We start from the raw sequence: 16,700 nt of genomic DNA, 5'->3' as shown, positions 1-16,700 counted from the left end.
GGAGTGAGAGATGTTCCCTATCCCCATGCAGCTCCCATTACATTGACTGCCCTACTAAGTATGCTCACCCTTTTGCTCTTAAGTTACTTCCTCATTGATCTCATATTGGAAGGCAAGAAGGTCAACTGTGGCTCACGGCCTGTTTTCGTATGACGGGATGGCCCTCCATTTTTTTTTTTTTTAAGCCCTTGTACTTTGGTGTATTGTCTCATAGGTGGAAGATTGGTAAGGGTGGGCAATGGGGGTCAAGTGACTTGCCCAGGGTCACACAGCTGGAAAGTGTCTGAGGCCGGGTTTGAACCTAGGACCTCCCATCTCTAGGCCTGACTCTCAATCCACTGAGCTACCCAGCTGCCCCCCCTCCATTTTTAAATAGAATAAAACTTTATTTTAAAATGTAAAAATCATTCTCCATTCAAGGGTTGTACAAAAACATTATTATTGATATTAATTGATACATAGTCAAAAGATAGGAAAAGATAGTTTTTGGATGAAGAAATCCAAGCTACATATTATAAGAAAAAATGCTCTTAAAGGATTGATCTACTGCAGATATCAATAACATGGAAATAGATTTGAACAATGATACATGTATAACCCAGTGGAACAGATTTGGGATTTGGGAAGGGGGAGGAAAGAATAAGGGGGATTCTGAACCATGTAACCATGGGAAAATATTCTAAATAAAAAAGGGGGGGAAATTATTGAAGAGCAAAAAAATACTCTAAATCATTATTTATTAGGGAAATAATGATCAAAACAACTACCATATTGGCTAAAATGATAAAAGGGCAAAATGGCAAATGCTGGAGGGAAAGTGGGAAAATGGAATCACTAATATACTGTTGGCAGAACTGTGAACTGATCCAACCATGTTGGAGAGCAATCTGGAGCTGTGTTCAGAGTTATGAAGTAATGTATACCTTTTCACCCACCATTAGGTTTATTTCCTAAACTGATCAGGGAAAACGAAAAAGAATCTATATGTTCTAAAATATTTATAGTAGTTCTGTTTGTGGTGACAAAGAAGTGGAAACTGAAGGGATATCTATCAATTGGGGAATGTCTGAACAAGTCGTGGCATATGACTGTGATAGAATACTACTGCACTATGAGAAATGACAATCAGGTTAATTTTGGAAAAACATGGAAAGATCTACATGAAATTCTGAAGAGTGAAATGAGCAGAACCAAAAGAACATTGCATACAGCAACAAAAATATTGTTTGAAGAATGATTTGTTTATATTCACCTCCAGAGAAAGAACTGATAAATAGAAATAAACAAGACATTGGTGTGTGTGTGTGTGTGTATGTGTGTGTGTGTGTGTGTGTGTGTGTCCCATGAACTCTGGGAGTTGTCTCTCAACCCAGGCTCACCCTGGCTCTGGAACAATCTGAATATATGAGCATATGAAAGCAATCAGGCACTTGTCCAGTGACCTGCAGGAAAGTCCAAACTTTTGCCAATGTCCTGTAGGGAACAAGGAGAATCAGCAGTGGCCTTCTGAGCCTGGGACCTCTGCTTAGGAGCAAAGGGAATTTTCCCAGGCTGCTTTCTGGACGCCCTCCAGCTCTGGGTCTGGTTTTATTCCAGCCTGGCCCCTGAGCCAGTAGGGAGTACATTATAACATGAGGGTGGGAATGGGTACTCCCTCATTCTAGCCGAGACTCCAAGTGAAGGGTGAGGGGAGATGGGCCATGATTCTTTTGACCTTGGCCGAAGACAGATAAATGATGTGCTGAAGAAGGAGTAGGAAAAGAACACAAGGAGAATTCAAGTGAGGAAAGTGATTCTCAGAGTCAAGGTCAGACCATGTAAAAGGATGAAGTTGGCAAAGCTTTTTACTGTCTCCCTGCCCCCACCAAACACCTATTGCTTGATATTTAATATCCTCTTACTACTCAAAGTCTCCATTGAGGAGCTCCAACCAGGCCAGATTTTCCCCAAGTATCTTCTGCTCCATTTAAAAAAAATTGAATTCACCCTGACTCAGTTTCCTCATCTGTAGAATGAAGTTATTAAACTAGATTACCTCTAAGGTATCTTCCAGCTCTGTACCTATGATCTTGGCATGGTTTCTGGCACAAAGAGGGGTTTATTCAGCCTTCTCTTCAATGTGGGATTAATGGAAGAAGCACTGCACTGGGATTCAGAAATGTCTACTCTGGCCTCTCTCATTACTAATCTAGTGACTTTGAGCCAATTATTTAGCATCTCTGGACCTCAGTTCCCATATCTGTAAAAAAAAGGGTTTGATTATTTAGTACATTTATTCAAGATCTTGTTTTCCCAATCCATACTCCAAATAATAAGTTAAGTCCTCAGATAGAGTTCTAAGAGTTGAAAATATCTTTATTATTATAGCTCTTGATCCCCTATACAATATGTTCTCCTCAATATTAATCACCAATTAATATCTCCCCAATATCAATCACCAGTTAGTATCTCCCCAGCATCAATCGACCCATCAATAATTCCACTATACCAGCTAACCAATTGACATAATTAGCTTCTACAGATGTTTCCTGAAAGAGTAGCGCAAGGGTACAACTACAAAAATGTTCCTTCAAATCAGGGTATACTCTCTCTTCTACACACTTGGGCGATACACCCTCTCCTCTGCATACTCCCTGGTCCCTAGAAGAGTGGGCCCAGATTTAAAATGATTTCTACAAAGCTTTTCCCTCCCCATCAAATTCAGTCTTGGGTGGGGAATAGCTGATGGATGAATCATTCCCTCGTTTTCAGGACATGATGTCTCAGGCATTGGGTTGGGTTGCTTTGCTGCAGCATTGGGTCTTCAGAGCTGGCTACTTATCAAGTACAGCTGCTGAGCCTACCAGCAAACTTTTTTGTGGACTCCAGGTGGTGGATTTTGGGTCACTCTTTTGGCCTTTTGTGACTCACAGGGTCATAATCTGGTCCAGTCCATCTCCAATACTCATTCACCTAAGATCAGGAAAAAAACAGACAAAACAGGGGCAGAAGAAATATAGGTTCTATGGATTCACAGCTACACCAAGGCCCAGGTGGAAGATAAGCAGCTGAAATAGTACCTTTCATTGAGGCTACCAGTCTCACTGATAAGGTCCACAGCACTTTTTCTACCTCCCTTGAAAGAAGAGAGAGGGATAGTCACAGAAGATGATGTTTGAAGAAGATAGACAGCCACAGACAGAGAAAGACAGAGACAGAGGGACAGAGACACACAGAGAAAGGGTTTATTCATCACCACATAGTAGGCCAGTAGAGGACAGTCAGATGACACCTATTAAGAGAGGTAAAGGGCCGCCCCTCCATCATACACTTCTGGGTGCAGATTTGCCAAGTTTCTATATAGATTAGCAGGAAGCAAGAATACTGACCATTCTCCAAAGACTGGATGCTCATTGGCCAGTCTCCCTTTATCACGATTAAACTGCCTGATATAGAGGCATACCCTGTAATCTCTGTTACTGGAGAGGCTGAAGTTGGTAGATCACCAGGCTCAGGAGTCCTCAGCTGCAGTAGGACCAAAGCCAGTCAGATGTCTTTACCAACTCTGGCACCAATATGGCGGCCAGCAGGCTGTGTAAGGAGGAGCATATTGGCCCAAGTAGGAAATGGAGCAGTTCGAAATGTCTAGGTTGATAAGTAGTGGGATCTGGCTCATAAATGACCTCTGCACTTCCAGTTTGGGTAAAATAGGGAGACCCAGTCTAAGACTAATAATAACAACAATAGCATTTACTTATCAGATGTGCCAGACACTACACTAAGTACTTTAGAAATATCTCACTTGACCTTCATAACAATCCTGAGGGCTAAGTACTATTATTATCCCCATTTTACAGATGAGGAAACTGAGGCAGTCTGTAGTAAAGTGATTTGCCCAGGGTCCCACAGCTGGTGTCTGGGGCTATATTTGAATTTGGGCTTCCTGACTCTAGGTCCAGCACTCTGTGCCACCTGTCACTAAACAAATAAAAATGAAATAATTGCTAATGCCTCTTCCATCTCTAAATTCTATGAGCATAGAAGTCTAGTCCAGTCAGGGCACGACCAGAGCCGCAGTAGGGTGAAACTGGAAAGAAGGAAGGGAGGTGAGAAACCCTGTGATATGGTTTAGGTTATGGTATGGGAGGAGAGAGATACCAAGAGAGGGAAGAGTCAAGGATGACTCAGCTTCTAAAGCTGCACAACAACCGGAAAAAAAGAAAGTTAAGAGAAGCCAGTGGGGGGTGGTGGAAGAGGTGTCGAGAAGGTGAGCTTGGTCACAATCCCAACCACTAAGATGGACCGTGCTGAGGTTAAAGAGCTGAGGGTACGGAGATCAGGGATTGAAAGGCAGACCTCATCCTCCGCAATAGAAAGCAGAGCTTCGTAATTAAGGCTCTTCTCCTTGCTGGACAAACAAAATCAGTCAGAAATGAAAGGGATATTTTGAAATGAGAATGTCACATTTGAATAGAATTTGGATACCGAAACTTTTTCATCAACAAGCAGGCAGCCCGGTTCCCCTTGGTCCCATTTCTGCCTCATTCCCTGTTTTTATAGGCTTTTCCCATTTCCTGAGGGCAGCCAATTTCTGCAATTACCACTTTTTCCAAAACTACTCTCACAAATTAGGGAGTTCAGTGAATTAAAGTGCTCGGGTCTGAGCGGTGAGACCTAGGTTCATAGTCTTAGTTCAGACACTTCGCTGTGTGACCCGTGGCAAGTTGTTGATTCTTTCTCTACCTCGGTTTCCTTATCTGTAAAATGAGTGTAAGAGCACCTGCTTCCTCAGGTGTAGGGGAGGATCTAATGAGATCTGTAAAGTACTTTGCAGACCTCAAAGGTCTGGTTTTAACCTCTTTGCACAGGGCAACATAAACCAACTCCCAACTGCTGCTTAGAGAAGAATCCCACTGAGTTTGTTTTCCTGACTGGGAGTGGTGGGAGGGAATAAGGGGGAAAAAAAGAAACCCAAACCCAATTCTCCCCTTCCTCTCAATAAACGAAGCCGAGAATATAAGGTGGCTAGGGAATGCCATAAGGCCTCCAGATGGCCAGAGGAAAATAAAAGCCAGTTTCTAACTTTGATGTTGAAAACATGCAACTCGGTCTCTGCAGTTTGACTTCCCAAAATAACCCCCAGTCGGGTCCCCCTGGGTGGAAGCAGACCCATAGTAAGCCTGGCAGCCAGACGCAGGAGGCAGGGGAGGATGATGGGGTGGAAGGTGCGCATTCCAGAGCAGTGGGGAGCCGGGGCTGTCTCAGCTACCAGCCACCCAGGCAAGGGTGACTCACACCTCGGAGAGCCGGAGCCCCACCCACCCTGAGAATGCACCGCCCCCACGGGCGCTCCCCACCCTCTCAGCTCCTGGGCTTGCCCACAGCCCGCCAAGTTTGCGAAATCCATCCCTGGGAGTCTGAAACGGCTCTATCTTCGCTGACGTTCCTCCCTCCGGACCCCACCACCCCCACCTCGAGTCTCCTCTGCAGGCCACGGGGAGCCCCGGGCTTGGAAGAGCGTGGGGATGGATTCTGAAAGAGCTGGCTCGTTTTCAGAAAGCAGAGCTTTTTCACAAGCGAGGCTCTCCCCATCAGCTGAGGGGGTGGGAGTAGGCAAGCGGAGGGGGGGGGGGGGTAGAATAAATAAATAAAACCACTTCTACCCTCACCAAACAAGGCTTGGCAGCAAAAACCCCAAGAATCATTGCAACATTCTAAGCACTGAGCGGATGTGTGGGCACATACCGGGTTCCACAACTGTGGCCAAAGGAAGTGGTGAGCACTGACTGGAGACAAGGGGGCTGGAAACCTGGCTGTGCCCTACCCTGTGTCCAATGGCCAGATCTGTGAACCTTATCTCCTCATCAGTGACTGGACCCGATGTCAGCACCATCTTCAGGCAATCCCCTTTCCAAGTGTAAAAGTCGGGGTAGGTTGGAAAATTCGTGACCATTTAGTTCAACTTCTCTATTCCAAAGTAGTTTGCTAGCTCGGTGGATAAGAGTCAGGAAGATTTGAGTTCGAATCCAGTCTCAAGACACACTAGCTCTGGGACCCTGGGCAAGTCACATAACCTCTATTTGCTTTAATCCATTGGAAAAGGAAATGGCGAATGACACCAATATCTTTGCCAAGAAAGCCCCGCGGACAGTACCGGCAATCCACAGGTTCACAAAGATTCAGATGTGAGTGAATAATACCAACTACCTTTTTCTAAAGAGAGGCCCAGAGACAGGAAGTGACTCAACCAATGGCACCATCACAGGTTGTTTTGAATTAGAACTAGGTCTTCTGACATCAAGACCAAGGCTTATTCCCCTGTCCTACACAACCTCCTTCCATGGTAACATCAATGAATCAGATTTCCAGCTAGAAGGGACAGCTTAGGTCATCTAGTCCAATCCTCTCGTTTTCCAGTTGAGGAGACTGAGACCCAGGGAGGTTAATTTAATAACTTGTCAGAAGTCACACAAGTAGTAAGAACTCAGAATCATCAGGGACCCCTTGTCTTAAAATTAGATAAGGAACCAAGAGGCAGGATTTGAATCCAGAATTTTTGAATTGCCTTTTCCATTACACAATAACTCCTGAAAGAGGTTAAAAAGAAAAAATTTCCTCAGAAGAATGCAGAAGGGAAGAAAGGGAAGAAATCTCTTCCAGTAGAAATTTATGACACAGCTGAGGGAGGAAAAGCAGCAAAGCCATAGAAGGTTAAAGATTAAGGCAGTAAGTGGATCTCAGCCCTGATTTTGCAACACTCAAGGATATCTCCAGGAACCTCAGGGGCCATCATCAAATTCTCAAAACATTATCAAAGCCAAATTAATTTTTAACTCACTATCATTTTTTTAAAGATGGGGGAAGGGTTAGGGGAAAAGGCATCAAAAAACTAAGATAAATCAGTGAGAAAATTCTAAAGGAGGGGTCTCACTAGCTAAAATAAGTAGAGGGAAAAATTAACTCTCTTCACCGTCTTCACAGCCTGCTGATTGGTGTACACCCACTTTGCAAGCCTGGGATTACTTTCTAGCATGATTAATGTGCCAACCACATCCTTTTCTGGAAAGAACCCTTTCTACCTGGGAGGGAAACCACAGAGCTTGTTTTTGCATCTGTTGATCAGCTTCAAGGCCTTGAGGAAAATCAGTGCTATAAGAGATACCTTTTCAGACAGTTATCTATACAATCCATTTATCTATACAAATTCTAATCTTGGCAATGCCCAGCTGCCTTGCCATTTAGCCCAAGGATAGGTAGCCCAAAGAACTGGGAAGCTCAAGGTCAGAAAGTCCAACCTATATCTTTTCAGCTATGTTAATCCAATTCAGCAAGCAGCTTCATATTCTTCCTCTATGTAAAGAACTATTCAGAGGAACCTACAGAAATGGGGGAAGAGAGGGAGATCAAACCTAGAGAACTAAAGGAATGGCCCTGACCATGTCATGATCAGCTCCTGCTACTGAGGGATAGGAAGCTCCTAGTTATTTGCTGTTTTTTGACTACCTGGACCATTTTCCCTCATTCCTATTTCTCAATCAAATATACCAAGGGGGGATGCTGGTAAAGATTTAACAACCAGTTCTCAAAAAAAGTATACAAGATACACAAGTTTAATCTGAATGATTAACATTTTCTCTTTTACATTCTTCTTAAGTCTAGACAATCAACAACAATGAAAAAGTCAAGTTATGAATTGTAGTGTTTGCCATTTGTAAATGAGTAAATACTTAAACCGAACATTTAACAATCAGATCTCCATTGGAGTTGGCTCCAGCATACCTCTGAGAACATGCCAGAAGTTATTTATTTTTATTGTGATAACTCATTATGGAACTTTTAGTATGTCCTCAGACTTAAAAAAAAAAAAAAAAAAAAAAAAAAAGAACTCTTACCTTCTGTCTTAGAATCAATACTAAATGTTGGGCCCAAGGCAGAAGAGTGTTGTTAAGGGCTGGGCAAATAGGGTTAAGTGACTGCTCAAAGTCATACAGCTAAGAAGAATCTGAGATCAAATCTGAATCCAAGACCTCCCATCTCTAGCCCACTGAGATACCTAACTGCCCCTACTTAGACTTCTAAAGCTCAATTAAAATTTTCCACTTTATAAAATGGAAATACCCAATACTTTTGATAACAGAAGTAAGAGGCATAGCACAGAAAACAGAGGTGCAAGGTACTCTGGACTTTATCAAACAATCAGGTTGGAAGTTAACCATGACCTGTAATAAGAACATACATAATATTACACTTGTCAAGTAGATATTACAGATGGTCAAGGAGATTTGATGACTTGTCATAGTCAGTGTCAGAAGCAATTTTGATTATCCATATACACATGCACAAATATTGAGTAATAAGGTGGGTAAATTAATGCAAGGTAGCAAATTGGAATAGGTACTAACCTCAGATTCTTGATAAAATGTAATTTATATCCAAAATACTATTCTAAAATGGTAGACCTGATTCAAATACAAAAGAGTAGACCGGGGGCATGATAGAGAGACGGGAAGTCCTGGGTACAAATCTGGCCTCAGACACTTCCTAGATGTGTGAACATGGACAAATCTCTTCACCCCCCCCCCCCCTTGCCTAGCCCTCGCCACTCTTCTGCCTTGGAACCAATACACAATATTGATTCTAAAACAGAAGGTAAGGATTTTTAAAAAGAGATCAAAGTGAGGTAGAATAAGATTTTATATTAAAAAGATAAACTCATGAAGAAATCTAAGACCTATATGGTAAGTGGGGTGCAGGAGGAAAATTATAATGGTAGCTATAAGAAGAGGCAAAAGTGATAATGTTGTGAGAGTATGCTATCTGGATAGAAGTTGGACAAGCAGTCTAGAGAATGGGGAAAGGAGTCAGCAAGCATTTCTTAAACATTTACCATACTAGGCACTGTACTAAGGGCAGAGTTACAAATATTATACAAGCTAAAAGATAGTCTTTGCTCTCAAAAATAATTTACATTCTAATGAAGAAAGATACATAAAAGGAAGCTAAAAAGGGAAAGGGAGAGAGAAGGTACTTAGATACAGGACTACAACTTTCTAGAAATGTTTAAGTTCTCATTTTGCCAAAAATAGGGTCTCTTATAAGTTACTGTTAACCTTGAATACTAGCATTCTATACAGCATATTAATTTTATTATTCTATCTAATTCTATAAAGTGGCACCTTGGTTATATGTTATATATTTTGGACAATAGCATAATTTTCATTATGTTGGCAAAATCCAGCCATGCACCTTTACTATTCTCCATTTAGGTCTCATTTCATTTCTGTAAAATTAGTTGTGTGTGTGTGTGTGTGTGTGTGTGTGTGTGTGTGTGTGTGTTTGTATATTATGTCCCAGATAACTAGTGCATTTTGTTGTTTTAAATTGATTTTGTCTTCCTAACTCCTTCACCAGGTTTCAAGTCTTGGGCAAAAAATGCTGACCATTCCTAGTTATTTTCTATCCTATTACTTCATGGCAGATATAATTGCTTTGAATAATTTTTATTGATCCCTTTAAGTTTTCTAAGTAAAACATAATGCTGCCTACAAATAAAGGTAATTTTGTTCCCTTTCTGCCTTTGCTTATTTCCTTAAGTTTTTTCTTAATTTTTTTTGTAGTAAGCATTTCTAGAACTATGTCAAATGATAATGAAGTCAGTATCCTTGTTTTACTCAAGATCTTTTAGGGATGTGGGACAAAAGAACTGGGAATGTTTAGCCTTGAGAAGAGAAGACTGGAGGCAAACATGATGAGTGCCTTGAACTACTTGAAGAGTTGTTATGTGGGAAAGCAACTGGATTTGTTCTATTTGGTCCATCCCAAGAAAACATCATAAGGAACAATCAATGTAATTTGCAAAGAGGTCAATTTAAGCTCAATGTAAAGAAAAACTTCCTAAAAGGGCTATTCAGTAGTGAAATAGACTGCCTTGTGTTTTTCCCTCCCCAGAGATCTTCAAGAGAGACTGGATGACCATTGTGGGGCAAAAAGATTCTTTTAGGGGTATGCATTGGATTCATTTATTCCTGAAATAAGTAACATTCCTCCAAGTCTCTAAGGTCATCATCTATGAGGTCAAATTTGCTGCCTTGCATTAGTGTACCCAGTATCTGGCTTGATATTTGTGCATCTATATATAGATATCAAAAGGGCCATTGAGGTCCCTTCCTGAGTTCTGATTCTGAAGGAAAAATGTCCAGGAACTTTGGAGAAAATGGCTACTCAGTGAAGGAATTCATGATAAGGATGAAGAGGACTGCCACATATTATGTGGTCTGTTCCCAAGATTTGAGGAAAACAGATCTCAGAAAGTTCAAAGAAAAATAGGATTGAGAGCAGTGTAACCAGAAGCAGGAGACAAAATTCCACAATGGCCCAATGACCTCAATAATATAAAGGAAAGCAACACTGAAGGACATTAGAACTCTGATTAACATAGTTACCAATTGCAACAGTAGAGGTCTGGCAGAGACCCATGCTTCTTTCTTTTGTGTGGAGAAGTGGTAGATAATGGGTATGCAACACATTTTTAGAGTTGTATATTAATTTATTCTGTTTAACCATATTTTTGTTATTAACATTTTTTTTCTACTTGAGTACAGTGGAAAAGTCATTACTGTTGTTCAGTCCTTTTAGTGTTTCTGACTTTCTATGACTCCATTGGGGCTTTCTTAGATACTGGAATAGTTTGCCATTTTCTTCTCCAGTACATTTTACAGATGAGGAAATTAAGGCAAACAATGTTAAGTGACTTGCCCAGGGTCCAACAGTCAATAAGTGTCTGAGGCCAGATTTGAACTTAAGTCTTCTTGAATCTAAGTCCTGATACTCTCTCCATTGAGTCACCATTATGATATGACAATGATATAAGTAGGTATCAATGATATATATTCTAAGGTGGAAGGTAAGGGTTTAAACATATATAATATATAGAATATAACACATTATATTCTATATTCTATTATAATATAATGTAATTATTTAATATAATAGAAAATATAAATATAATATATTTAAACCCTTATCTTCCACCTTAGAAACAATACTATGTATTGGTTTCAAAGCAGAAGAGCAGTAAGGGCTAGGCAATGGGGTTTAAGTGATTTGCCCAGGGTCACACAGCTAGGAAGTATCTGAGGTCAAATTTGAACCCAGGACCTCCCATCTCTAGGCTTGGCTTTCAATCCACCAAGCCAAAAGTAGGATACCTGCATTTAGGATAACCAAGAAGTATTTGCTGGTGGTCTGAGGGCTGCTTATATAATTACACATCTAGATGACAGGCATTCTTGAACCACTTTTCTTTTCTTGTGGAGATAGGCTGAACTCTTGAGTAATTATGCATTTCATTTAGGACCCCTACAGGATACTGGGTCTTGATAGAGTCTGCAGCATATCATCCACCATCAGAAGATCTCACCCAGAGTGAAGAACTACGGGGACTTTCTTTTCAGTTTTGCCTCTGTGCTAGATATCCTGAAAGACAGACAAACAAACACCTTGGGTGAGGGGGCATCTCCTTGTTTTATATCTCACTCCATAACCATTAGAGAGTTATCGAAGAAGTTATCTTTGTTGTTACATATTTCAAGGAATCCTGCATGATTTTAACATCTGCCTGGGACAGACTAGGAAGGAGGAGAAAGCATATTTAAAATACGATTTCACTCTACTGAGTAGTCAACAAACAGTAAGAACAATGGGACATCAAGCATCAGCACCTTTCAGGAAATCACGTAGTTGACAAAGCTTGCCTTTTGACTTAAGCCAAGTCAAATCAGTATGCATCATGCAGTGCTTGCTAGGTGCCAGGCACTGTGCTAAGAGCTGAGAATACAAAGACAAGCCAAAAGAAAGACAGCCCCTGCCCTTGTGGAGCTCTCAGTCTAAAGGGGAAAGACAGCACATAAAAGAATGCTGAAAAGTGGGATTAGGGAGAGGTAGGAGGTGGTAGGGGAAGGACCAGAGAGTCAGAATGGGGCAGGGAAAGGAATGAAAGATGGCTGGCCTTTGCCTTTCTTTCTTCAGAATGGAGATTCTGGCAAGAATTCACTAATGGAAAGAGGGGGAAATGGAGTGGAGGGATGTTCTACAGGGAGAAGGTCACAGGGATAGAGGGAATATCCAAGATGAGAAAAAATTGAGAGGAATTGTGTTGACATTCAAAGAATCAGAAACAGAGCTAGAGGAATTATCCTTCTATAATCAATCACATCTTGATGTATGTTCAGATTTTTCTCTAAACGGTTTTATAATGATGGGAAAGGAGATGTATAGATTAGTCGCTACTGATATTTTTTTTGTCATTCTTTCTTTTTTTAAACCCTTGCCTTCTGTCTTAGACTTTATACTGTTGGTTTCCTGGCAGAAATGGGGCAAGGGCTAGGTGATTGGGGTTAAGCGACATGCCCAGGATCACACAGATAGAAAATGTCCAAGGCCAGATGTGATCTCAGATCCTCCCATTTCCAGGATTGACTCTCTATCCACTGAGACATCTAGTTGCCCCTCATTCTCTTTCAAAAATAGTGTTGTATCCTCCCCTCCTCTGTGTATAATTAAATGAATTCAATTCTTCTTATTTTTTATTTTTAAAAAGCCTTATCTTCCACTTTAGAATCAATATTATGTATTGGTTTCAAGGCAGAAGAGTCTGGTAAGGGCTAAGTAATGGAGGTTAAGTGACTTGCCCAGGGTAACACAGCTGGGAAGTATCTGAGGACAGATTTGAACCTAGGCAATCTGCTGAGCCACCCAGCTGCCCCCTAATTTTGATTTTTTAATGTAATTTCAATGGACATATCAACAACTAGTCCTTTCTTATCCTTTAGAATGTAATGAATGTAATAAATTATATTGGGGGGGGATGTTATTTTTCTTCTCTTCAATTCTGGGGTCAATTCATTTGTCCATTAGAGCTAAATGGTAAGCAGGAGGGAAAAGGATAAAAAAAAATAGCTAGAGGGAATGACAAAGGAAGGAAACAAAGAGAAGCAAAAATTTGGGATTTTAAAAGCTAAGTCAAAATGTACCAAGTATAGATTCTACTGCAACCAAGAATGGCAGAGAAGTCTAGGCCATACAATATAGAGAGTAAATCTTGCTAAGGGAAAAACATGCTAGAAAAACTAGACAATGCATTCTATCACTGAATTCAAGGCCCTTTTAATCTATCTTGGAAATTATTTGAGGGGAAGATTGGGAAAGCAAGTAATTCTGCCCACTTTCCTCCTATATCTTCACGTAATTTCGCTCACTATCTAACTGGGAGAATAAATAGCAGAGAGTACACTGGACTTAGATTTGGATCTTGGTTCAAGGGCCTGGTCTATTCCTTGGCAGTCTTATGACCCTCTCTCTGAGTTTCTCAGTTTCTATATCTGCAAAATGAGATGATTGAACTAAATGACCTCCAAAATTTCTTCCAGTATGAATATTCTGTATCTAGAATACAATCTAGATCAGAGTACATAAGGTAGGATTCTAGATTAGACTAGTAGAACAGAAATTCTTATCCTGTGATCCATAGACCCTCTAAGCAATCTTTAGATAGATTTCAGAGGGTCCGTGGACTTGGGGGGGGGGGGAATCATTATTATAATATGATTAGTTTCCTTTGTAATCCTTAGTATTTTTTAATTAGTTTAAAAACATTGTGCTGACAAGAGTTCCTGGGTCCCTAAGTCCCTGGGAGAAAGGTCTTTGACAGGAAAAAGAAGAAGAAGAAGGAGGAGGAGGAGGAGGAGGACCTCCATTATAGAATATACACCTTTCTAGGGCAAGAATTATTGGGGTTTTTTGTATGCTTCCTAGATACTGAATAAATGTTTGATGAATTAATCACTGAGTTACAATTCCACAGTGAATCCTCTGAAATTCTCAGGGATCCTAATATTTGCCAGTGATAAATGAATAAATCTTCTCAGGATGTGTCAATGTGTCAGAGGTGAGACCTGAAGCCCCTCTCAGGGCTTTTCAGTCAATAAGATGATGATGAGTCCATGGATGGGTCTGTGTCCTCCATGGAGGGAAATCTCCTTTGTGTCTTTAATTGTACTTTTGCTTTTACTACCACCAACAGCAATAAAGATAATAACTAACATTTATAGAGCACTCTAATGTTTGAAAAGCACTTTCCATGCATTATCTCACTGAAGCATAACAACAGCATTGGAATATAGACATTAGCCTTTTTATAGATGGACAAACTGAGGCTCTGAGATGTTAAGTGATTTTCCTCATGTCTCGTCAACATAAAATCAGTGACATAAAAATCACTTCTCTGTTAATGTCCTGGCTTATTCTCCAGCAAAGTTTCTCTCATTATCAGCAGTCTACCCCGTGTCCTAATTATTTTGTCACCAACAGTTTCTCTTCCCACAAAAAAAATAGGCCTTTCAGCTAGGCTGATCACAGTTAGCATTTTTAATGATAAGATTCAGAGTATTTCCAAAGAGCTCCAAGCCCCACATGTCTGGCTGGTAGGAGTTGCTCCACCATCTTGGACAAACATGCATGTGTCCCAATAATAGTTATTGGTCAACAGCTCATGGTAGGATGTCAGCAAATACTAATGAATTTCTCTTTGGCTGCTCTTCATTTATTCTCTCTAACTGCACAGAATCACCAGTCTTGTGACTTAAATTTCTGAGGTCTATAGCCAATTAGAAGATTTGGTTTTTCTCTTCCAAAAGTTGTCTTCTCAACCAGTTCCTGGATGGATTCTATGGGAGATCATGAAGAAAGGTGTGCTCCTGCCAGGAATCTCCTCTCTGGGTAGGTGAAACACATTGGAAAAGACATCCCCTTCTTGCCCTATGGAAAAGGTAAGAAGTAGCAGACCTCTGACAGAGTAGATCTGTGCCCAGGCAAGTGGAATTGACTTGGTTGTTTGAAAGTACCTTATGTGCTTCATTAAAATCTGCTCTTTTCATGGGAAAATATTCTTAATTAATGAATTAATTAGGCTTTAAAAAATCTGCTCTTTCTCATCCCCTTGAATGGCAGCACTAATATTAAAATTACAATGATAGCAGACACTGAAAAGGATGTAAACCTCAGCAGAAAGAACCTCCAAGGGAGAGATAACCCGATGTGAAAGAAAGAAATTTGGTGACTTTGGAGTCAGGAGGCTTAAGTTCAAATTCTGTCTCTGCTATTCTGTGTGACCTAGGGCAGTTTATTAAATCTCTCTGGGTATTGGTTTTCTCCTCTGTAAAACATGAGGATTTAACCTGTTTGTTGTTGTTTTTTTTAAGAATTTCAGTTTATTTATTTACTTTTTGTTTAGAATATTTTTCCATGGTTACATGAATCATGTTCTTTTGATTTATCTTGCTTTGAGGGGGTAATCGAGGAATCAGAAAGTCCATTACTCCTGAGAATTTGAACGGCTCTGGGAAAATGATCAGTGGGCCACCATACAGGGAAAGCCCATCATTATCACTGGGCAAGAACTTGAGGAGTACAAGATGGCAGCATAGGTTGCACAGCGGGTACAGAGCCAAGCCTGAAGTCAGGAAGACTCATCTTCCAGAATTCAAATCTGACCACAGACGCTTAGTAGTTGTGGATTCTCAGCCTCAGTTTCCTCATCTCTAAAAGGGAATAATAAAAGCATTTACATCCCAGGATTGGTGTAAGGATCAAAAGAGATAATATTTGTAAAGTATTTAACAGTGCTTGGGACATAGGAGGAGTTATATAAATGTTGATTATTATTACTTGCATGAAGTGAAGATGGGGATCGTCTTGTTTGGCCCCTTTTATCAGCAGGTGTTGATTTAGGGCCGTTAGAGCAGAGGGAAGGTAGATATGAAGCCACACACATTTCCCTTCTCATCTCTCCTCCCAAGATGGCCACTTTTTCATGGAAGCAGCCATGCCTCCATGGATATTTTCTGCCTTATCCTTGGACCCTTTTTAGATAACAAGGGGCAACCTCTGTCTCTCCGCTCTTCCTTTATTTGTGAATTTGGTGACATGTACTTTTACTTTTAGGCCCCCTCGAACTTAAACTCAACCTGAACTTTGCCCTAGAGTTCTGATCTCATCTCCTTAGCTGCTGACTATAATCAAGAACTTACTTTGGGGGCATCTGGGTAGCTAAGTGGATGGAGAACCAGGTCTAGAGATGGGAGGTCCTAGGTTCAAATATGGCTTCAGACACTTCCTAGCTGTGTGACCCTGGGCAAGTCACTTAACCCATTGCCTAGCCCTTACCACTCTTCTGCCTTAGAACCAATACACAGGATTTAATCTAAGATGGAAGGATTTAAAAAAAACAAAACAAAACCTATTCAGCTTGCTTCCTGAGTTGGTCTCATTCCCCAATTTCTGGACTAAGATTCTTCTTTTTCCACTTGGCCTTTGGGCTTGAAGACCCTGGTTCCAGACTTGACAGAACTGCCCTCTGGAACAAAAACTCCTGTAATAGAGGACAAGATAGCAGTAACTATTTCTGTATCAAGAAAACATATTTTCAAAAGGTGAGGAAAAAATACCTAAGGACATGGAAAATCTCCAAGGGGAAGAAAAAAAATCGTTTGTAACCAATTGGACCATCAATATCCCAGGGCTGCTGTATCCCTATATATAGTTAAAGAAAAGCACAAAGGATTTGTCTTCCACCTCCAAAGGAGGAGGGAAGAAATATATATATATATATATATATATATATATATATATATATATATAGAGAGAGAGAGAGAGAGAGAGAGAGA

The sequence above is a fragment of the Gracilinanus agilis genome, chromosome 3 (genome assembly GCF_016433145.1).
Source record: "Gracilinanus agilis isolate LMUSP501 chromosome 3, AgileGrace, whole genome shotgun sequence".
Taxonomy (NCBI): Eukaryota; Metazoa; Chordata; class Mammalia; order Didelphimorphia; family Didelphidae; genus Gracilinanus; species Gracilinanus agilis.
This window is presented reverse-complemented; position numbering follows the sequence as displayed.